The sequence below is a fragment of the Procambarus clarkii genome, chromosome 41 (genome assembly GCF_040958095.1).
Source record: "Procambarus clarkii isolate CNS0578487 chromosome 41, FALCON_Pclarkii_2.0, whole genome shotgun sequence".
NCBI classification, from domain to species: Eukaryota; Metazoa; Arthropoda; class Malacostraca; order Decapoda; family Cambaridae; genus Procambarus; species Procambarus clarkii.
Window position 1 is genome coordinate 30,067,074 of NC_091190.1, and position 25,107 is coordinate 30,092,180.

The following is a 25,107-nucleotide window of genomic DNA, read 5'->3' on the forward strand; positions in this document are numbered from 1 at the left end:
CAGTATAAATGTTCATTGATACACAACAATGATCAATCGATCACTCTATCAGTCCTAGAACGCATACATCTGTAGGTAATCCAGCCTACGTCTGTAACTCTAAACTTCAGTATAAAACACTCCTTGACATAAGAATGCAAACAATCACTTACCTCTCACTGCGTCTTGCACGCTAATGACAACCAAACACTATCAACTCCCTACAAGTAATCCACCAGAACTTCCCTTCCACCTCTGGAAGTTCACTACCCTGATATCTTTAGGTTCTTCCGGGCTTCACTACCAGGATCCTCTGCAGCTCCTCCAGGCTGCTATCATGAAGTTTCCTTGAGCAACTACGGTGCTTCACCCTTCTGCTAGGGTCCTCCACAGCTCTCTTGGCTGCTACACCATGAAGTTTTCTGGAGCAACTATGGTGCTTCACCACCTCTACAGAAGCACGTGACACTCCTCTTCACTGCTTCTCCTCACAGCTCGAGGTCCTCTGCTCCACTACCTTGGAGTCTCATCAACTACTTCATCTGTGCTGGTTTCGAAGTTCTCAGCAACTTCTTCCCCAAAGACAAACCTGCAACCCATCGACACTCCAATAAAATGTTTCCCCTTTAACACATAAACAAAAATAATCACACAATATGATTGCCTCAAACCTCTATCTGTCCTCTACATACAGTGAGAGTGGACTCCCCCGTTTTGGGCGGGTCCATACTCCACCTCGACCGGTGGGCCTCACTCAATCCGGGAGGGGCCTTCGCCGTCGGGAGCTCTCAGTCACCTGCCAGCGCTCAGAGGGGACGGATGTCGCTCCGTGTTCCTCCCTCTCCACTCTCTTATTTTAGGCATTCTGCCTTATTAAAACATGTCTAACTTATCAATAAACATTGCTACTGTCGCTGGGCACACGACCAACTACAAGCAATCACTATGAACTGGCGTATATCGTGCTTACCACAGATTGTCTGGTCGAGGGCGCTCCTCCCTCTGACGGAGCTTGGTCAGGGCGCTTCCACGGCCCACAATAATGCCTCTGGGCGGTTTAATAAACACTTCTCATCGCCCAGGACTTGAGACCACACATTCCCAGCTCGATTCCACAGCTGGTACGTCTGCATACTTCTCTTCTCTTCGAGATATATCACTAGGGGTTCCCTTCTGACGGGAGCTCAATGGAGCGCTGCTTTCCCCCTGCGATGTCTGGCACTCAAGTGAGGTCACAGCCCTCCAGAAGCGAGCCTCACGCCTCCAGCAAAATATCCACATCTCCTAGCCAGTCATTTATCTGTTTTCTTCTTCATTGCCCATAATCTCAAATTGTTATATATATCCAAGCAACTATTTCACATATGTGTTATCACCTCAATATTTGCTAGACCTTCTAATCAGGTCAGGCTTGATGAATAACTCTCAAGGAGGGAGACTCGTTTCTCCAGCAGGCTGAGCTCATAACACCGTCCAGATGGCGCTGGTATCGTCGATAACTAGGAACTGGCTCACTTTAACTGCTTGTTTCAGAGATAGTGTGATCCTGAGGCGTCACCAGGTGCAGAGGAGGGTGACGCGCCGTGGTGGAGGTAGACTGGTGGTACTGTCTAGACGTTTTGAGAGGTGATGTTGCTCTTGTGGCTGCAGTTCTGGAATATATAGATGTGGTATGATAGAATAGGTGATAATGGAGCAGGCCGAATCTCTTCCTAGAGAGATTACTGTGACAAATGTCAAAAGAGCAATGCATAATATTATATTTAACATTATAGTAAATAATGACAACCACCAGACCACACCAGACAGTAGGAGCATAATAACAACTACCAGCCCACACCTATCAGTAGGAGCATAATAACCACCAACCCACACCAGTCAGTAGGAGCATATTAACAACTACCAGCCCACACGTGTTAGTAGGAGCATAACAATAACTACCAGCCCACACCTGTCAGTAGGAGCATATTAACAACTACCAGCCCACACGTGTTAGTAGGAGCATAACAATAACTACCAGCCCACACCTGTCAGTAGGAGCATATTAACAACTACCAGCCCACACCTGTCAGTAGGAGCATAATAACAACTACAAGCCCACACCTGTCAGTAGGAGCATAATAACAACTACAAGCCCACACCTGTCAGTAGGAGCATAATAACAACTACCAGCTCATACCTGTCAGTAGGAGCATATTAACAACTACCAGCCCACACCTGTCAGTAGGAGCATAAAACAACTTCCAGCCCACACCAGTCAGTAGGAGCATATTAACAACTACCAGCCCACACCTGTCAGTAGGAGCATATTAACAACTACCAGCCCACACAAGTCAGTAGGAGCATATTAACAACTACCAGCCCACACCTGTCAGTAGGAGCATATTAACAACTACCAGCCCACACCTGTCAGTAGGAGCATAATAACAACTACAAGCCCACACCTGTCAGTAGGAGCATAAAACAACTTCCAGCCCACACCAGTCAGTAGGAGCATAATAACAACTACCAGCCCACACCTATCAGAAGGAGCATACTAACAACTACCAGCCCACACCTGTCAGTAGGAGTATAATAACAACTTCCAGCCCACACCTGTCAGTAGGAGTATAATAACAACCACCAGCCCACACCTGTCAGTAGGAGCATATTAACAACTACCAGCCCACACCAGTCAGTAGGAGCATAATAACAACTACCAGCCCACACCTGTCAGTAGGAGTATAATAACAACTACCAGCCCACACCTGTCAGTAGGAGTATAATAACAACTACCAGCCCACACCTGTCAGTAGGAGTATAATAACAACCACCAGCCCACACCTGTCAGTAGGAATATAATAACAACCACCAGCCCACACCAGTCAGTTGGAGCATGATAACAACCACCAGCCCACACCAGTCAGTTGGAGCATGATAACAACCACCAGCCCACACCTGTCAGTAGGAGTATAATAACAACTACCAGCCCACACCTGTCAGTAGGAGTATAATAACAACTACCAGCCCACACCTGTCAGTAGGAGTATAATAACAACTACCAGCCCACACCTGTCAGTAGGAGTATAATAACAACCACCAGCCCACACCTGTCAGTAGGAGTATAATAACAACCACCAGCCCACACTAGTCAGTTGGAGCATAATAACAAATACCAGCCCACACCAGTCAATTGGAGCATGATAACAACCACCAGCCCACACCAGTCAGTTGGAGCATGATAACAACCACCAGCCCACACCAGTCAATTGGAGCATGATAACAACCACCAGCCCACACCAGTCAGTTGGAGCATAGTTCTTAAGATTGAGTCAGACATGTGCGGTATTCTGGCTCGTGGGATTTTATTTAATTTTCTTTAATTATTAATCAATTGATTTATTAAAATAATTGTTATTTATGATGTATAAATAAGTAAATGATTTATTACTTCTGTCGATAGCTTAGTGACTGTATGTTTTATTAAGCGGACTGTATGGATTTAAATTTTCCAGCAAGTCATATATCAACACAACTAGGAGGAATAATTAATTATAGTAGCCTGTCAATCGAGAGTTTATCGATTGACAGGAAAATTTATACTAAGTGTTAGTTTATTAATCTATTGGAATTATTTTGTACTCAAACGCCTTGTTTGATTTGAAGGCTTCAGTATGGGTACAACCTGGTATGGCTTGTAAGCAATCAGCCAAATAAGAGCCTCGTGGTCTATGGCGTCTGTTCCCACGTGAAGCAACCAGTTGAGGTCGCTAGGTTTCCCAGATGACCATGGAAGGTTTGCAAGAAGAATACACTATAACTACTGTGCATATACTTCCTATCACAGATATTGCTCGTTAATTTGGTTTATTTATTAAGTGATTGTAAGGGGCTCACCCTGCTTTAGGGGGGGTCGCCCGCCTCCTAACCGGAATGTCAATAATTATATTAACAGGCCTAGTAATAAAATTTATTCTGTTTAGGACAAACCGGATACGGGGTACTTTACTCTCGTTATTTAGATGTTGCGGCAGCTGAAGAATGTAGGGATGGCTCAGGTTACGAGTGCAGACGTAGCTGCCTCTTTGTGCTACCTCACTAGAGCAATGCTATTTCAACAATGGCCGCCTCCCTCCCGGTCTGGTGATGTCACCAGAACCGGTTCAATTTCTCTCTATTTATGTCAAAGGTAAAGAGGCGTTGATTTTAATTATGAATTGATTTGATCCAGTCACAGGGAACAATTTGTTATTGTTTATAATGCTGGACTAGGTGTTTTAATGACTGTTGATATTTTATTAATATATTTTGTGGTGACGTGGCAATGTATAGCCCATGTTTAAGGGAAAATTCTACTGTAATCTCGTTTTCTTTTAGTTAGTCAATAAATTAATTTGTGATAGTATGGGTTAATGGATTAGTACAAGAACACCAACGCTATTAGTTGCATATTGTAACTAAGATTATGAAAGGAGGTCGGCTTTTTTCCGACAAATGCAAAGTATGGTCAAGACAATATGGGCAAGACAAGACAAGACATATTAACATTACTCGGAGTCTTCTGAAGAAAACCCAGAGATAATGTGCCAACAAAATTATTAAATGATCTAAATCTACTGGACATGTCAAAATTAAACCGCTGGAGGACTGCTGGGAAGAGAACACCAACATCAACAATTAGTGTACTGCACTTGTTAAACTGAGGATTGGATGAGGTAGCCCAAGAAGATGACACTCCTCAGTTTCTTCAGTATAACAGTGTTCATTGCACTTAGTGGTGAAGCCACTAAAGAAAAGTTCCTCTTGAAATATAATATACTTATTTATATTTTAAACTTTTTTATTTTTGCCGTGAAATATGCGGTTTGAAGAGCCGTAACGCTCTTGCTTAATCACAAGGAATTTTCTGCCCAAAAATGCCTTTACAAGACAAATCGTTCCTGTACAAATTATCATTAAGGGTATTCTGTAATATCACATTTATGAGTTTCAGAATTGTTGCAGAGATTAAGTAAATAAATAAACAGGTCAGAGTATTTACTTCATCCTGAGTTACAAAAAAGCAATAAGTTATAGGTTCTGTTAGTCAAGGGTTCATAGTGGTAACCTTTGGACAGTTCGAGCTTCAGTACATAACTGCTGTAGCAAAGCTGGTTATGGTTATCCATAATTACAAGTAGTTGACAAGTACTCCCATTATCTCCCATGTACAGTGTACAGACGCCACTTGCCACCATCTGTAAACACCGTGAAGGATAGAATGAGACCACAAGACAGGAGGAGCTCTACGTCCTCCTCCATGAGAGGGTCCTCTACACTGGAGACTGCTGAGGGTTGGAGCGGTGGTATGCTAGCACACGGCTATGTGGTGTGAGGTGTCAGGACTGGGTGTTCACTTCCCAATACTTACAATCACACTCGTCTGCAAGGGTGTGCATCGCTCCCCGTAACATCTCCTGTAAGGGACCACCCTAACAACACAACTACAAATGTAAAAGGTGGGATTAGACATATTTAGATCACTTACTACAGCTTGGATTCATCCTTCATCCTTCGGGCCACAGGTAGTGGTTGTAGATATTTCATCCTTCGAGCCACAGGTAGTAGTTGTAGATATTTCACCCTTTGGGCCACAGGTAGTGGTCATAGATATGTCAACAGTTGTGCATATCAATATGAGATGGAAACTAAAAATTACCTTTACTTCTTCTCCAGTACAAGTTGCTCCTCAATACTCTTCTTGTGAGAGTTGTGGAATTCACTTTGACTTGAAATGTGCACAAGTAGTGCAATGGTGTAGACTCGGCTCTTGGCGTGCACTCAGGTACAATGTTGTCAAGCTGCTCTGTATGTAGTAGTAACGCTTGATTCCTGCTTGACGGGGTTCTGGGAGTTCTTCTGCTCCCCAAGCCCGGCCCGGAACAGGCTTGACTTGTGAGAGCTTGGTCCAACAGGCTGTTCCTTGGAGCGGCCGGCAGGCCCACATCCCAGTTGGTCCAGCACTTCTTGAAGAAAACTTTCTAGTTTTCTTTTGAAGATGTCTACGGTTGTTCTGGCCATATTTCTTATGCTCGCTTGTTGAACAACTGTGGAGCTCCGATGTTTATACAGTGTTCTCGTATTGTGCCTATGGTACCCCTGCTCTTCACTGGTTCTTTTCTGCATTTCCTTCTATATCGTTCACTCCAGTATGTTGTTATTTTACTTCGTAAAGTTGGGACCTAGTCCTCCAGCATTTTCCACGTGTATATTATTGATATCTCTCTCGTCTCCTTTCTAGCAAGTACATTTGGAAAACTTTGAGACGATCCAAATAATTTAGCTGCTTTATCGCGTCTATGTATGCCGTACATGCCTTCTGTATTCCCTATATTTCAGCAAGCTCTCCTGCTCTGAGGGGAAAAATGAGTACTGAGCAGTACTCAAGACGGGACAACACAAGTGATTTGAAGAGTACAATCATTGTGATGTGATCCCTGGATTTGAAAGTTCTCGTAATCCATCCTATCATTTTTCTGGTGGATGCAATATTTGCTTGGTTATGTCCCTAAACGTTAGTTCGGCAGACATCATTATTCCCAAATCTAATTTGGAATAATGACATCATTAAGCAGGGGAGATGGAGAATTGGGGAATGACATCATTAGAAATCGGAAAGAGGGGAATGACATCATTTGGTTGGGGAATTGGGCAGACATCATTTTTCCATAAATCCCAATTTCCCATCAATTAATCCCAGTTCACAAATTATTATACTATCGTGTTGGGTCCTTCTTGTTGTGTCCATATCCTTGGTACGAGAAGAGCGATGACACGACGATGGCCGCATGGGTGACTCCATAGGGAGACTCCATAGGTGACGCATAGGGAGACTCCATGGGCACCAGTAGATAATCATCTGGGTATGTGGGTATACTGAAGGATGTACAGAGAGTTGGTGTAGCCAGGAGAGGTTGGATGTATGTGTAAAATGACTTATCTCTCCGGTGAAGTGCCCCTGGCTATCAGGTCAGGTCAGTGACCATGCGTAAGCTAACACACCACACCTCGACAACATTTTAATCAACAACTGTTACCTATTTGTGGAATAGGGAACTCTACCCACTCTACCCAAGCGGTCCAAGAGATGGTCTGTGATTGGCCAATTAAGGAAGCAGTGATCTAATTGGCTACTCACCTCTGTGTAGGCTACACAAAGGTGTAGCCTACACCAGTTAATGAGGCTGGGGAGAATCACAGCATTCTGTGCAGGAATTCCCTAGCATCGCGACGTACCCTGATTCGGCCAAATGAAAACAACTCTGGAACTCAAAGTGAAGTTCTCTACCAGCAAACACGTGTGATGCACACGTGTTTGCACACAATCACTAAGTTGTGCTTTCCTACATAGTGAACATTAGAGGAACTTCGTTAAAAAGTAATAGAAAATCTTTACGACATAAATTAGCTCATGTCGTCCACAGAAGCAACATTTACAACCCACGTGAACTCATGTCGTCCACAGAGGCAACACATGAGCTCCTGTCATGTTCAGAATGAGTTAGACAACTTTGAAAGAGCGACAGGTGCTGTTATTAACAAGAACAAAACGTGTATGATGGGGCTTGGCAGTTGGTGTAATAAGGTTAACTGGACAGGTTCATGGTTCAAGGTAGTGGAGTCTATTAAAGCTCTTGGGATCTGCTGGTGTAAAACATATGAAACAACATTGGTTACGAATTGGCAAGTACTATGTGGGAATATAATAGTTACAACGAATATGTTTTCAAATAGGAAATTGACCCTGTTTCAGAAGGCTGCAATAATCAATTGCAAAATTTTGTCTAAAGTGTGGCATTTGTCTCACAGCTTTCCCATAGACAAGAAAAGTGCTATAGAGATTGACAAAACTATTTTTAGATATGTATGGTATGGTAGATACCAACCAATTAAACGAACTACCCTATGTAAAGGTAAGAAAAATGGTGGAATAGGAATACTGAATGTGTACCATAAGTCATTGGCAATCTTATGTGTTACTTTTAGAAAGGAGATAATGCAGAGGAATAGTATAAATGCACTAGGACATTACTATTGTAAATTACGCGTTAGCTACTTGATACATATGCCAGAGCATACTGACCTTGCCTTTATTTCACCGCACTTTTATTCAAGTGCAATTGATGTTCTCAGGCGGATTTGTAATATTGAAGGTTTTTTAATGATGAACAGTAAACAAGTGAATGATGTTATACTGCCAAATATAGTTCCTAGAGTAGAGGAGGCATATCCACTCTTTAGCTGGCAAGTAATTTGGGCGAACTTTCGTGTTAAGTTTATTGCCCCAAAACAACGTGAGCTGTTGTATCGCTATATTCATGAGACCCTTCCTACTAATGATAGGTTGTTGATGTTGGGCATTAAGGACAACAATAGATGTGACCAATGTACTGAAATTGAAAATAATATGCATATATTTTATTTCTGTAAGCAGAAAGTTGTTCTTGTAAACTGGATTAGAGACACTCTTAAAGCTCTATGTGGACCAAGTATTAGAGTGGAGTTAATGAGTTTTTAATGTTACATATTGACATAAAATGCAAAAAAATTAGGAATACAATAATTATGTTACTTTCTGATTACATTTTTTGTGTGTGGATAGGCAGGCAGGAAGGTTACTCAGTAGACAAAATATTGAAGTTCTTGCGAGGCAGGATCAGGTATAACATTTGGGATTTAGGGCTCATGCTCGGTGATGATATGGAAAATTTGTTTACTGAGAATTATATAAAATATATATAAATGTAATAATTTCCCCTGTTTTTTAATGTAAATTTATTCTCCAATTTTTATAAATCGTTTATAAGTAAATAAGTATAACATTCAGTTATTTTTTTTAAGATCTAGTTCTGTACTACTGAAACACTTGTTCACTAAGAATTGTAATGTATAATTGCCTTGTAAAACTTATGTATATTGTATTTTCTTAAATAAAGATAAAAAAAAATTATCTGTGACATCTTTATTGCAGCAGGTCTCTTAAGCGCTTGAATTACCGTATGGGAAGATTATGCAGAAATCTCTGATATATATATTTATATATATATATATATATATATAACTTACGCATCTCCGATTTTATATCTACATTTGAGTGAGGTGGAAGGGGTGATGTGGCATTAATCAACACAAGACAGAACAAGAGGTGGCATTAATAGGGTATTAATTTCATCAACACAAGACAGAATAAGAGGTGACATTAATAGGGTATTAATTTCATCAACACAAGACAGAACACGAAACAATGGGTATTGAATAGAAGTGTTTGTAGAAAGCCTATTGGTCCATATTTCTTGATGCTTCTATATTGGAGCGGAGTCTTGAGGTGGGTAGAATATAGTTGTGCAATAATTGGCTGATTATTGCACAACTATATTCTACCCACCTCAAGACTCCGCTCCAATATAGAAGCATCAAGAAATATGGACCAATAGGCTTTCTACAAACACTTCTATTCAATACCCATTGTTTCGTGTTCTGTCTTGTGTTGATGAAATTAATACCCTATTAATGTCACCTCTTGTTCTGTCTTGTGTTGATGAAATTAATACCCTATTAATGCCACCTCTTGTTCTGTCTTGTGTTGATTAATGCCACATCACCCCTTCCACCTCACTCAAATGTAGATATAAAATCGGAGATGCGTAAGTTCTATTCAGTTGTGTATTTGTAAACTAAAGTCTTTGAAAATGTAATAAGTTTTACGAAACGCGCTCGTGTCACGTCAGACTAGAAATAAAAATGAATTTTGGAGAATTGATTTTTGATTTACCTCCAACAGTGAAAAGAAATGTACGAAAGATTGAGAAAATTCGTGTTAGAATTATTAATCTTACTTTTTCGGTCATATTTAATAATATATATAGTTTGTGAGGGTACCACCTCTGGTGCCAATGTGGGGACCCATAGCCTCGGAGAAGAAAATAAAAAGTATTCAGAGGAGACCTTGTGGTTTCTCACTGAACATTAATATTATCTTCTCCTACCACCCCCATTCTTTTGTATGCACACATATATATTTACTTTATTTGAACTTTGTTACAAAAAAGGAGTTACATATGGGTATATATACATATGGGTATATTACATATGTGTATATATACATATGGGTATATATATATATATATATATATATATATATATATATATATATATATATATATATATATATATATATATATATATATACAACTTTAGAACACTTTCCCAAAAGGAGACTCGAACCCTAGCCAGCACAGAAGCCTTCCAGCAACTGGCATAACAGGTACGCCTTAACCCGCTCCACCACCTGCTCAGACCCTTAAAAGAGATGGTAATTTCGGAGTATTTAAATACACCAAAGATCACCACCTCCCAAGAGCACTAGAGCAAGTGAGGGGTCATTTAGACGTTAATTTCATCAAGTCCCTGTTAATATGGGAAGACACAGTGTCTATGCTTAAGGCACAACTCTTCTAAACACGAGAGTGAAGTATACAACTTTAGAACACTTTCCCACCAGGAGACTCGAACCCTAGCCAGCACAGAAGCCTTCCAGCAACTGGCATAACAGGTACGCCTTAACCCGCTCCACCACCTGCTCAGACCCTTAAAAGAGATGGTAATTTCGGAGTATTTAAATACACCAAAGATCACCACCTCCCAAGAGCACTAGAGCAAGTGAGGGGTCATTTAGACGTTAATTTCATCAAGTCCCTGTTAATATGGGAAGACACAGTGTCTATGCTTAAGGCACAACTCTTCTAAACACGAGAGTGAAGTATACAACTTTAGAACACTTTCCCACCAGGAGACTCGAACCCTAGCCAGCACAGAAGCCTTCCAGCAACTGGCATAACAGGTACGCCTTAACCCGCTCCACCACCTGCTCAGACCCTTAAAAGAGATGGTAATTTCGGAGTATTTAAATACACCAAAGATCACCACCTCCCAAGAGCACTAGAGCAAGTGAGGGGTCATTTAGACGTTAATTTCATCAAGTCCCTGTTAATATGGGAAGACACAGTGTCTATGCTTAAGGCACAACTCTTCTAAACACGAGAGTGAAGTATACAACTTTAGAACACTTTCACACCAGGAGACTCGAACCCTAGCCAGCACAGAAGCCTTCCAGCAACTGGCATAACAGGTACGCTTTAACCCGCTCCACCACCTGCTCAGACCCTTAAAAGAGATGGTAATTTCGGAGTATTTAAATACACCAAAGATCACCACCTCCCAAGAGCACTAGAGCAAATGAGGGGTCATTTAGACGTTAATTTCATCAAGTCCCTGTTAATATGGGAAGACACAGTGTCTATGCTTAAGGCACAACTCTTCTAAACACGAGAGTGAAGTATACAACTTTAGAACACTTTCCCACCAGGAGACTCGAACCCTAGCCAGCAAAGAAGCCTTCCAGCAACTGGCATAACAGGTACGCCTTAACCCGCTCCACCACCTGCTCAGACCCTTAAAAGAGATGCTAATTTCGGAGCATTTAAATACACCAAAGATCACCACCTCCCAAGAGCACTAGAGCAAGTGAGGGGTCATTTAGACGTTAATTTCATCAAGTCCCTGTTAATATGGGAAGACACAGTGTCTATGCTTAAGGCACAACTCTTCTAAACACGAGAGTGAAGTATACAACTTTAGAACACTTTCCCACCAGGAGACTCGAACCCTAGCCAGCACAGAAGCCTTCCAGCAACTGGCATAACAGGTACGCCTTAACCCGCTCCACCACCTGCTCAGACCCTTAAAAGAGATGGTAATTTCGGAGTATTTAAATACACCAAAGATCACCACCTCCCAAGAGCACTAGAGCAAGTGAGGGCTCATTTAGACGTTAATTTCATCAAGTCCCTGTTAATATGGGAAGACACAGTGTCTATGCTTAAGGCACAACTCTTCTAAACACGAGAGTGAAGTATACAACTTTAGAACACTTTCCCACCAGGAGACTCGAACCCTAGCCAGCACAGAAGCCTTCCAGCAACTGGCATAACAGGTACGCCTTAACCCGCTCCACCACCTGCTCAGACCCTTAAAAGAGATGGTAATTTCGGAGTATTTAAATACACCAAAGATCACCACCTCCCAAGAGCACTAGAGCAAGTGAGGGGTCATTTAGACGTTAATTTCATCAAGTCCCTGTTAATATGGGAAGACACAGTGTCTATGCTTAAGGCACAACTCTTCTAAACACGAGAGTGAAGTATACAACTTTAGAAAACTTTCCCACCAGGAGACTCGAACCCTAGCCAGCACAGAAGCCTTCCAGCAACTGGCATAACAGGTACGCCTTAACCCGCTCCACCACCTGCTCAGACCCTTAAAAGAGATGGTAATTTCGGAGTATTTAAATACACCAAAGATCACCACCTCCCAAGAGCACTAGAGCAAGTGAGGGGTCATTTAGACGTTAATTTCATCAAGTCCCTGTTAATATGGGAAGACACAGTGTCTATGCTTAAGGCACAACTCTTCTAAACACGAGAGTGAAGTATACAACTTTAGAACACTTTCCCACCAGGAGACTCGAACCCTAGCCAGCACAGAAGCCTTCCAGCAACTGGCATAACAGGTACGCCTTAACCCGCTCCACCACCTGCTCAGACCCTTAAAAGAGATGGTAATTTCGGAGTATTTAAATACACCAGAGATCACCACCTCCCAAGAGCACTAGAGCAAGTGAGGGGTCATTTAGACGTTAATTTCATCAAGTCCCTGTTAATATGGGAAGACACAGTGTCTATGCTTAAGGCACAACTCTTCTAAACACGAGAGTGAAGTATACAACTTTAGAACACTTTCCCACCAGGAGACTCGAACCCTAGCCAGCACAGAAGCCTTCCAGCAACTGGCATAACAGGTACGCCTTAACCCACTCCACCACCTGCTCAGACCCTTAAAAGAGATGGTAATTTCGGAGTATTTAAATACACCAAAGATCACCACCTCCCAAGAGCACTAGAGCAAGTGAGGGGTCATTTAGACGTTAATTCATCAAGTCCCTGTTAATATGGGAAGACACAGTGTCTATGCTTAAGGCACAACTCTTCTAAACACGAGAGTGAAGTATACAACTTTAGAACACTTTAACACCAGGAGACTCGAACCCTAGCCAGCACAGAAGCCTTCCAGCAACTGGCATAACAGGTACGCCTTAACCTGCTCAGACCCTTAAAAGAGATGGTAATTTCGGAGTATTTAAATACACCAAAGATCACCACCTCCCAAGAGCACTAGAGCAAGTGAGGGGTCATTTAGACGTTAATTTCATCAAGTCCCTGTTAATATGGAACGACACAGTGTCTATGCTTAAGGCACAACTCTTCTAAACACGAGAGTGAAGTATACAACTTTAGAACACTTTCCCACCAGGAGACTCGAACCCTAGCCAGCAAAGAAGCCTTCCAGCAACTGGCATAACAGGTACGCCTTAACCCGCTCCACCACCTGCTCAGACCCTTAAAAGAGATGGTAATTTCGGAGTATTTAAATACACCAAAGATCACCATCTCCCAAGAGCACTAGAGCAAGTGAGGGGTCATTTAGACGTTAATTTCATCAAGTCCCTGTTAATATGGGAAGACACAGTGTCTATGCTTAAGGCACAACTCTTCTAAACACGAGAGTGAAGTATACAACTTTAGAACACTTTCCCACCAGGAGACTCGAACCCTAGCCAGCACAGAAGCCTTCCAGCAACTGGCATAACAGGTACGCCTTAACCCACTCCACCACCTGCTCAGACCCTTAAAAGATATGGTAATTTCGGAGTATTTAAATACACCAAAGATCACCACCTTCCAAGAGCACTAGAGCAAGTGAGGGGTCATTTAGACGTTAATTTCATCAAGTCCCTGTTAATATGGGAAGACACAGTGTCTATGCTTAAGGCACAACTCTTCTAAACACGAGAGTGAAGTATACAACTTTAGAACACTTTCCCACCAGGAGACTCGAACCTTAGCCAGCACAGAAGCCTTCCAGCAACTGGCATAACAGGTACGCCTTAACCCGCTCCACCACCTGCTCAGACCCTTAAAAGAGATGGTAATTTCGGAGTATTTAAATACACCAAAGATCACCACCTCCCAAGAGCACTAGAGCAAGTGAGGGGTCATTTAGACGTTAATTTCATCAAGTCCCTGTTAATATGGGAAGACACAGTGTCTATGCTTAAGGCACAACTCTTCTAAACACGAGAGTGAAGTATACAACTTTAGAACACTTTCCCACCAGGAGACTCGAACCCTAGCCAGCACAGAAGCCTTCCAGCAACTGGCATAACAGGTACGCCTTAACCCACTCCACCACCTGCTCAGACCCTTAAAAGAGATGGTAATTTCGGAGTATTTAAATACACCAAAGATCACCACCTCCCAAGAGCACTAGAGCAAGTGAGGGGTCATTTAGACGTTAATTCATCAAGTCCCTGTTAATATGGGAAGACACAGTGTCTATGCTTAAGGCACAACTCTTCTAAACACGAGAGTGAAGTATACAACTTTAGAACACTTTAACACCAGGAGACTCGAACCCTAGCCAGCACAGAAGCCTTCCAGCAACTGGCATAACAGGTACGCCTTAACCTGCTCAGACCCTTAAAAGAGATGGTAATTTCGGAGTATTTAAATACACCAAAGATCACCACCTCCCAAGAGCACTAGACCAAGTGAGGGGTCATTTAGACGTTAATTTCATCAAGTCCCTGTTAATATGGAAAGACACAGTGTCTATGCTTAAGGCACAACTCTTCTAAACACGAGAGTGAAGTATACAACTTTAGAACACTTTCCCACCAGGAGACTCGAACCCTAGCCAGCACAGAAGCCTTCCAGCAACTGGCATAACAGGTACGCCTTAACCCGCTCCACCACTTGCTCAGACCCTTAAAAGAGATGGTAATTTCGGAGTATTTAAATACACCAAAGATCACCACCTCCCAAGAGCACTAGAGCAAGTGAGGGGTCATTTAGACGTTAATTTCATCAAGTCCCTGTTAATATGGGAAGACACAGTGTCTATGCTTAAGGCACAACTCTTCTAAACGCGAGAGTGAAGTATACAACTTTAGAACACTTTCCCACCAGGAGACTCGAACCCTAGCCAGCAAAGAAGCCTTCCAGCAACTGGCATAACAGGTACGCCTTAACCCGCTCCACCACCTGCTCAGACCCTTAAAAGAGATGGTAATTTCGGAGTATTTAAATACACCAAAGATCACCACCTCCCAAGAGCACTAGAGCAAGTGAGGGGTCATTTAGACGTTAATTTCATCAAGTCCCTGTTAATATGGGAAGACACAGTGTCTATGCTTAAGGCACAACTCTTCTAAACACGAGAGTGAAGTATACAACTTTAGAACACTTTCCCACCAGGAGACTCGAACCCTAGCCAGCTCAGAAGCCTTCCAGCAACTGGCATAACAGGTACGCCTTAACCCGCTCCACCACCTGCTCAGACCCTTAAAAGAGATGGTAATTTCGGAGTATTTAAATACACCAAAGATCACCACCTCCCAAGAGCACTAGAGCAAGTGAGGGGTCATTTAGACGTTAATTTCATCAAGTCCCTGTTAATATGGGAAGACACAGTGTCTATGCTTAAGGCACAACTCTTCTAAACACGAGAGTGAAGTATACAACTTTAGAACACTTTCCCACCAGGAGACTCGAACCCTAGCCAGCACAGAAGCCTTCCAGCAACTGGCATAACAGGTACGCCTTAACCCGCTCCACCACCTGCTCAGACCCTTAAAAGAGATGGTAATTTCGGAGTATTTAAATACACCAAAGATCACCACCTCCCAAGAGCACTAGAGCAAGTGAGGGGTCATTTAGACGTTAATTTCATCAAGTCCCTGTTAATATGGGAAGACACAGTGTCTATGCTTAAGGCACAACTCTTCTAAACACGAGAGTGAAGTATACAACTTTAGAACACTTTCCCACCAGGAGACTCGAGCCCTAGCCAGCACACAAGCCTTCCAGCAACTGGCATAACAGGTATGCCTTAACCCGCTCCACCACCTGCTCAGACCCTTAAAAGAGATGGTAATTTCGGAGTATTAATATACACCAAAGATCACCACCTCCCAAGAGCACTAGAGCAAGTGAGGGGTCATTTAGACGTTAATTTCATCAAGTCCCTGTTAATATGGGAAGACACAGTGTCTATGCTTAAGGCACAACTTTTCTAAACACGAGAGTGAAGTATACAACTTTAGAACACTTTCCCACCAGGAGACTCGAACCCTAGCCAGCACAGAAGCCTTCCAGCAACTGGCATAACAGGTACACCTTAACCCGCTCCACCACCTGCTCAGACCCTTAAAAGAGATGGTAATTTCGGAGTATTTAAATACACCAAAGATCACCACCTCCCAAGAGCACTAGAGCAAGTGAGGGGTCATTTAGACGTTAATTTCATCAAGTCCCTGTTAATATGGGAAGACACAGTGTCTATGCTTAAGGCACAAGTCTTCTAAACACGAGAGTGAAGTATACAACTTTAGAACACTTTCCCACCAGGAGACTCGAACCCTAGCCAGCACAGAAGCCTTCCAGCAACTGGCATAACAGGTACGCCTTAACCCGCTCCACCACCTGCTCAGACCCTTAAAAGAGATGGTAATTTCGGAGTATTTAAATACACCAAAGATCACCACCTCCCAAGAGCACTAGAGCAAGTGAGGGGTCATTTAGACGTTAATTTCATCAAGTCCCTGTTAATATGGGAAGACACAGTGTCTATGCTTAAGGCACAACTCTTCTAAACACGAGAGTGAAGTATACAACTTTAGAACACTTTCACACCAGGAGACTCGAACCCTAGCCAGCACAGAAGCCTTCCAGCAACTGGCATAACAGGTACGCTTTAACCCGCTCCACCACCTGCTGAGACCCTTAAAAGAGATGGTAATTTCGGAGTATTTAAATACACCAAAGATCACCACCTCCCAAGAGCACTAGAGCAAGTGAGGGGTCATTTAGACGTTAATTTCATCAAGTCCCTGTTAATATGGGAAGACACAGTGTCTATGCTTAAGGCACAACTCTTCTAAACACGAGAGTGAAGTATACAACTTTAGAACACTTTCCCACCAGGAGACTCGAACCCTAGCCAGCACAGAAGCCTTCCAGCAACTGGCATAACAGGTACGCCTTAACCCGCTCCACCACCTTCTCAGACCCTTAAAAGAGATGCTAATTTCGGAGTATTTAAATACACCAAAGATCACCACCTCCCAAGAGCACTAGAGCAAGTGAGGGGTCATTTAGACGTTAATTTCATCAAGTCCCTGTTAATATGGGAAGACACAGTGTCTATGCTTAAGGCACAACTCTTCTAAACACGAGAGTGAAGTATACAACTTTAGAACACTTTCCCACCAGGAGACTCGAACCCTAGCCAGCACAGAAGCCTTCCAGCAACTGGCATAACAGGTACGCCTTAACCCGCTCCACCACCTGCTCAGACCCTTAAAAGAGATGGTAATTTCGGAGTATTTAAATACACCAAAGATCACCACCTCCCAAGAGCACTAGAGCAAGTGAGGGCTCATTTAGACGTTAATTTCATCAAGTCCCTGTTAATATGGGAAGACACAGTGTCTATGCTTAAGGCACAACTCTTCTAAACACGAGAGTGAAGTATACAACTTTAGAACACTTTCCCACCAGGAGACTCGAACCCTAGCCAGCACAGAAGCCTTCCAGCAACTGGCATAACAGGTACGCCTTAACCCGCTCCACCACCTGCTCAGACCCTTAAAAGAGATGGTAATTTCGGAGTATTTAAATACACCAAAGATCACCACCTCCCAAGAGCACTAGAGCAAGTGAGGGGTCATTTAGACGTTAATTTCATCAAGTCCCTGTTAATATGGAAAGACACAGTGTCTATGCTTAAGGCACAACTCTTCTAAACACGAGAGTGAAGTATACAACTTTAGAACACTTTCCCACCAGGAGACTCGAACCCTAGCCAGCACAGAAGCCTTCCAGCAACTGGCATAACAGGTACGCCTTAACCCGCTCCACCACTTGCTCAGACCCTTAAAAGAGATGATAATTTCGGAGTATTTAAATACACCAAAGATCACCACCTCCCAAGAGCACTAGAGCAAGTGAGGGGTCATTTAGACGTTAATTTCATCAAGTCCCTGTTAATATGGGAAGACACAGTGTCTATGCTTAAGGCACAACTCTTCTAAACGCGAGAGTGAAGTATACAACTTTAGAACACTTTCCCACCAGGAGACTCGAACCCTAGCCAGCAAAGAAGCCTTCCAGCAACTGGCATAACAGGTACGCCTTAACCCGCTCCACCACCTGCTCAGACCCTTAAAAGAGATGGTAATTTCGGAGTATTTAAATACACCAAAGATCACCACCTCCCAAGAGCACTAGAGCAAGTGAGGGGTCATTTAGACGTTAATTTCATCAAGTCCCTGTTAATATGGGAAGACACAGTGTCTATGCTTAAGGCACAACTCTTCTAAACACGAGAGTGAAGTATACAACTTTAGAACACTTTCCCACCAGGAGACTCGAACCCTAGCCAGCTCAGAAGCCTTCCAGCAACTGGCATAACAGGTACGCCTTAACCCGCTCCACCACCTGCTCAGACCCTTAAAAGAGATGGTAATTTCGGAGTATTTAAATACACCAAAGATCACCACCTCCCAAGAGCACTAGAGCAAGTGAGGGGTCATTTAGACGTTAATTTCATCAAGTCCCTGTTAATATGGGAAGACACAGTGTCTATGCTTAAGGCACAACTCTTCTAAACACGAGAGTGAAGTATACAACTTTAGAACACTTTCCCACCAGGAGACTCGAACCCTAGCCAGCACAGAAGCCTTCCAGCAACTGGCATAACAGGTACGCCTTAACCCGCTCCACCACCTGCTCAGACCCTTAAAAGAGATGGTAATTTCGGAGTATTTAAATACACCAAAGATCACCACCTCCCAAGAGCACTAGAGCAAGTGAGGGGTCATTTAGACGTTAATTTCATCAAGTCCCTGTTAATATGGGAAGACACAGTGTCTATGCTTAAGGCACAACTCTTCTAAACACGAGAGTGAAGTATACAACTTTAGAACACTTTCCCACCAGGAGACTCGAGCCCTAGCCAGCACACAAGCCTTCCAGCAACTGGCATAACAGGTATGCCTTAACCCGCTCCACCACCTGCTCAGACCCTTAAAAGAGATGGTAATTTCGGAGTATTAATATACACCAAAGATCACCACCTCCCAAGAGCACTAGAGCAAGTGAGGGGTCATTTAGACGTTAATTTCATCAAGTCCCTGTTAATATGGGAAGACACAGTGTCTATGCTTAAGGCACAACTTTTCTAAACACGAGAGTGAAGTATACAACTTTAGAACACTTTCCCACCAGGAGACTCGAACCCTAGCCAGCACAGAAGCCTTCCAGCAACTGGCATAACAGGTACACCTTAACCCGCTCCACCACCTGCTCAGACCCTTAAAAGAGATGGTAATTTCGGAGTATTTAAATACACCAAAGATCACCACCTCCCAAGAGCACTAGAGCAAGTGAGGGGTCATTTAGACGTTAATTTCATCAAGTCCCTGTTAATATGGGAAGACACAGTGTCTATGCTTAAGGCACAAGTCTTCTAAACACGAGAGTGAAGTATACAACTTTAGAACACTTTCCCACCAGGAGACTCGAACCCTAGCCAGCACAGAAGCCTTCCAGCAACTGGCATAACAGGTACGCCTTAACCCGCTCCACCACCTGCTCAGACCCTTAAAAGAGATGGTAATTTCGGAGTATTTAAATACACCAAAGATCACCACCTCCCAAGAGCACTAGAGCAAGTGAGGGGTCATTTAGACGTTAATTTCATCAAGTCCCTGTTAATATGGGAAGACACAGTGTCTATGCTTAAGGCACAACTCTTCTAAACACGAGAGTGAAGTATACAACTTTAGAACACTTTCACACCAGGAGACTCGAACCCTAGCCAGCACAGAAGCCTTCCAGCAACTGGCATAACAGGTATGCTTTAACCCGCTCCACCACCTGCTGAGACCCTTAAAAGAGATGGTAATTTCGGAGTATTTAAATACACCAAAGATCACCACCTCCCAAGAGCACTAGAGCAAGTGAGGGGTCATTTAGACGTTAATTTCATCAAGTCCCTGTTAATATGGGAAGACACAGTGTCTATGCTTAAGGCACAACTCTTCTAAACACGAGAGTGAAGTATACAACTTTAGAACACTTTCCCACCAGGAGACTCGAACCCTAGCCAGCACAGAAGCCTTCCAGCAACTGGCATAACAGGTACGCCTTAACCCGCTCCACCACCTTCTCAGACCCTTAAAAGAGATGCTAATTTCGGAGTATTTAAATACACCAAAGATCACCACCTCCCAAGAGCACTAGAGCAAGTGAGGGGTCATTTAGACGTTAATTTCATCAAGTCCCTGTTAATATGGGAAGACACAGTGTCTATGCTTAAGGCACAACTCTTCTAAACACGAGAGTGAAGTATACAACTTTAGAACACTTTCCCACCAGGAGACTCGAACCCTAGCCAGCACAGAAGCCTTCCAGCAACTGGCATAACAGGTACGCCTTAACCCGCTCCACCACCTGCTCAGACCCTTAAAAGAGATGGTAATTTCGGAGTATTTAAATACACCAAAGATCACCACCTCCCAAGAGCACTAGAGCAAGTGAGGGCTCATTTAGACGTTAATTTCATCAAGTCCCTGTTAATATGGGAAGACACAGTGTCTATGCTTAAGGCACAACTCTTCTAAACACGAGAGTGAAGTATACAACTTTAGAACACTTTCCCACCAGGAGACTCGAACCCTAGCCAGCACAGAAGCCTTCCAGCAACTGGCATAACAGGTACGCCTTAACCCGCTCCACCACCTGCTCAGACCCTTAAAAGAGATGGTAATTTCGGAGTATTTAAATACACCAAAGATCACCACCTCCCAAGAGCACTAGAGCAAGTGAGGGGTCATTTAGACGTTAATTTCATCAAGTCCCTGTTAATATGGGAAGACACAGTGTCTATGCTTAAGGCACAACTCTTCTAAACATGAGAGTGAAGTATACAACTTTAGAACACTTTCCCACCAGGAGACTCGAACCCTAGCCAGCACAGAAGCCTTCCAGCAACTGGCATAACAGGTACGCCTTAACCCGCTCCACCACCTGCTCAGACCCTTAAAACAGATGGTAATTTTGGAGTATTTAAATACACCAAAGATCACCACCTCCCAAGAGCACTAGAGCAAGTGAGGGGTCATTTAGACTTTAATTTCATCAAGTCCCTGTTAATATGGGAAGACACAGTGTCTATGCTTAAGGCACAACTCTTCTAAACATGAGAGTGAAGTATACAACTTTAGAACACTTTCCCACCAGGAGACTCGAACCCTAGCCAGCACAGAAGCCTTCCAGCAACTGGCATAACAGGTACGCCTTAACCCGCTCCACCACCTGCTCAGACCCTTAAAAGAGATGGTAATTTCGGAGTATTTAAATACACCAAAGATCACCACCTCCCAAGAGCACTAGAGCAAGTGAGGGGTCATTTAGACGTTAATTTCATCAAGTCCCTGTTAATATGGGAAGACACAGTGTCTATGCTTAAGGCACAACTCTTCTAAACATGAGAGTGAAGTATACAACTTTAGAACACTTTCCCACCAGGAGACTCGAACCCTAGCCAGCACAGAAGCCTTCCAGCAACTGGCATAACAGGTACGCCTTAACCCGCTCCACCACCTGCTCAGACCCTTAAAACAGATGGTAATTTCGGAGTATTTAAATACACCAAAGATCACCACCTCCCAAGAGCACTAGAGCAAGTGAGGGGTCATTTAGACTTTAATTTCATCAAGTCCCTGTTAATATGGGAAGACACAGTGTCTATGCTTAAGGCACAACTCTTCTAAACACGAGAGTGAAGTATACAACTTTAGAACACTTTCCCACCAGGAGACTCGAACCCTAGCCAGCACAGAAGCCTTCCAGCAACTGGCATAACAGGTACGCCTTAACCCGCTCCACCACCTGCTCAGACCCTTAAAAGAGATGGTAATTTCGGAGTATTTAAATACACCAAAGATCACCACCTCCCAAAAGCACTAGAGCAAGTGAGGGGTCATTTAGACGTTAATTTCATCAAGTCCCTGTTAATATGGGAAGACACAGTGTCTATGCTTAAGGCACAACTCTTCTAAACACGAGAGTGAAGTATACAACTTTAGAACACTTTTCCCACCAGGAGACTCGAACCCTAGCCAGCACAGAAGCCTTCCAGCAACTGGCATAACAGGTACACCTTAACCCGCTCCACCACCTGCTCAGACCCTTAAAACAGATGGTAATTTCGGAGTATTTAAATACACCAAAGATCACCACCTGCCAAGAGCACTAGAGCAAGTGAGGGGTCATTTAGACTTTAATTTCATCAAGTCCCTGTTAATATGGGAAGACACAGTGTCTATGCTTAAGGCACAACTCTTCTAAACACGAGAGTGAAGTATACAACTTTAGAACACTTTCCCACCAGGAGACTCGAACCCTAGCCAGCACAGAAGCCTTCCAGCAACTGGCATAACAGGTACGCCTTAACCCGCTCCACCACCTGCTCAGACCCTTAAAAGAGATGGTAATTTCGGAGTATTTAAATACACCAAAGATCACCACCTCCCAAGAGCACTAGAGCAAGTGAGGGGTCATTTAGACGTTAATTTCATCAAGTCCCTGTTAATATGGGAAGACACAGTGTCTATGCTTAAGGCACAACTCTTCTAAACACGAGAGTGAAGTATACAACTTTAGAACACTTTCCCACCAGGAGACTCGAACCCTAACCAGCACAGAAGCCTTCCAGCAACTGGCATAACAGGTACGCCTTAACCCGCTCCACCACCTGCTCAGACCCTTAAAAGAGATGGTAATTTCGGAGTATTTAAATACACCAAAGATCACCACCTCCCAAGAGCACTAGAGCAAGTGAGGGGTCATTTAGACGTTAATTTCATCAAGTCCCTGTTAATATGGGAAGACACAGTGTCATATGCTTAAGGCACAACTCTTCTAAACACGAGAGTGAAGTATACAACTTTAGAACACTTTCCCACCAGGAGACTCGAACCCTAGCCAGCACAGAAGCCTTCCAGCACCTGGCATAACAGGTACACCTTAACCCACTCCACCACCTGCTCAGACCCTTAAAAGAGATGGTAATTTCGGAGTATTTAAATACACCAAAGATCACCACCTCCCAAGAGCACTAGAGCAAGTGAGGGGTCATTTAGACGTTAATTTCATCAAGTCCCTGTTAATACGGGAAGACACAGTGTCTATGCTTAAGGCACAACTCTTCTAAACACGAGAGTGAAGTATACAACTTTAGAACACTTTCCCACCAGGAGACTCGAACTCTAGCCAGCACAGAAGCCTTCCAGCAACTGGCATAACAGGTACGCCTTAACCCACTCCACCACCTGCTCAGACCCTTAAAAGAGATGGTAATTTCGGAGTATTTAAATACACCAAAGATCACCACCTCCCAAGAGCACTAGAGCAAGTGAGGGCTCATTTAGACGTTAATTTCATCAAGTCCCTGTTAATATGGGAAGACACAGTGTCTATGCTTAAGGCACAACTCTTCTAAACACAAGAGTGAAGTATACAACTTTAGAACACTTTCCCACCAGGAGACTCGAACCCTAGCCAGCACAGAAGCCTTCCAGCAACTGGCATAACAGGTACGCCTTAACCCGCTCCACCACCTGCTCAGACCCTTAAAAGAGATGGTAATTTCGGAGTATTTAAATACACCAAAGATCACCACCTCCCAAGAGCACTAGAGCAAGTGAGGGGTCATTTAGACGTTAATTTCATCAAGTCCCTGTTAATATGGGAAGACACAGTGTCTATGCTTAAGGCACAACTCTTCTAAACACGAGAGTGAAGTATACAACTTTAGAACACTTTCCCACCAGGAGACTCGAACCCTAGCCAGCACAGAAGCCTTCCAGCAACTGGCATAACAGGTACGCCTTAACCCGCTCCACCACCTGCTCTGACCCTTAAAAGAGATGGTAATTTCGGAGTATTTAAATACACCAAAGATCACCACCTCCCAAGAGCACTAGAGCAAGTGAGGGGTCATTTAGACGTTAATTTCATTAAGTCCCTGTTAATATGGGAAGACACAGTGTCTATGCTTAAGGCACAACTCTTCTAAACACGAGAGTGAAGTATACAACTTTAGAACTCTTTCCCACCAGGAGACTCGAACCCTAGCCAGCTCAGAAGCCTTCCAGCAACTGGCATAACAGGTACGCCTTAACCCGCTCCACCACCTGCTCAGACCCTTAAAAGAGATGGTAATTTCGGAGTATTTAAATACACCAAAGATCACCACTTCCCAAGAGCACTAGAGCAAGTGAGGGGTCATTTAGACGTTAATTTCATCAAGTCCCTGTTAATATGGGAAGACACAGTGTCTATGCTTAAGGCACAACTCTTCTAAACACGAGAGTGAAGTATACAACTTTAGAACACTTTCCCACCAGGAGACTCGAACCCTAGCCAGCACAGAAACCTTCCAGCAACTGGCATAACAGGTACGCCTTAACCCGCTCCACGACCTGCTCAGACCCTTAAAAGAGATGGTAATTTCGGAGTATTTAAATACACCAAAGATCACCACCTCCCAAGAGCACTAGAGCAAGTGAGGGGTCATTTAGACGTTAATTTCATCAAGTCCCTGTTAATATGGGAAGACACAGTGTCTATGCTTAAGGCACAACTCTTCTAAACACGAGAGTGAAGTATACAACTTTAGAACACTTTCCCACCAGGAGACTCGAACCCTAGCCAGCACAGAAGCCTTCCAGCAACTGGCATAACAGGTACGCCTTAACCCGCTCCACCACCTGCTCAGACCCTTAAAAGAGATGGTAATTTAGGAGTATTTAAATACACCAAAGATCACCACCTCCCAAGAGCACTAGAGCAAGTGAGGGGTCATTTAGACGTTAATTTCATCAAGTCCCTGTTAATATGGGAAGACACAGTGTCTATGCTTAAGGCA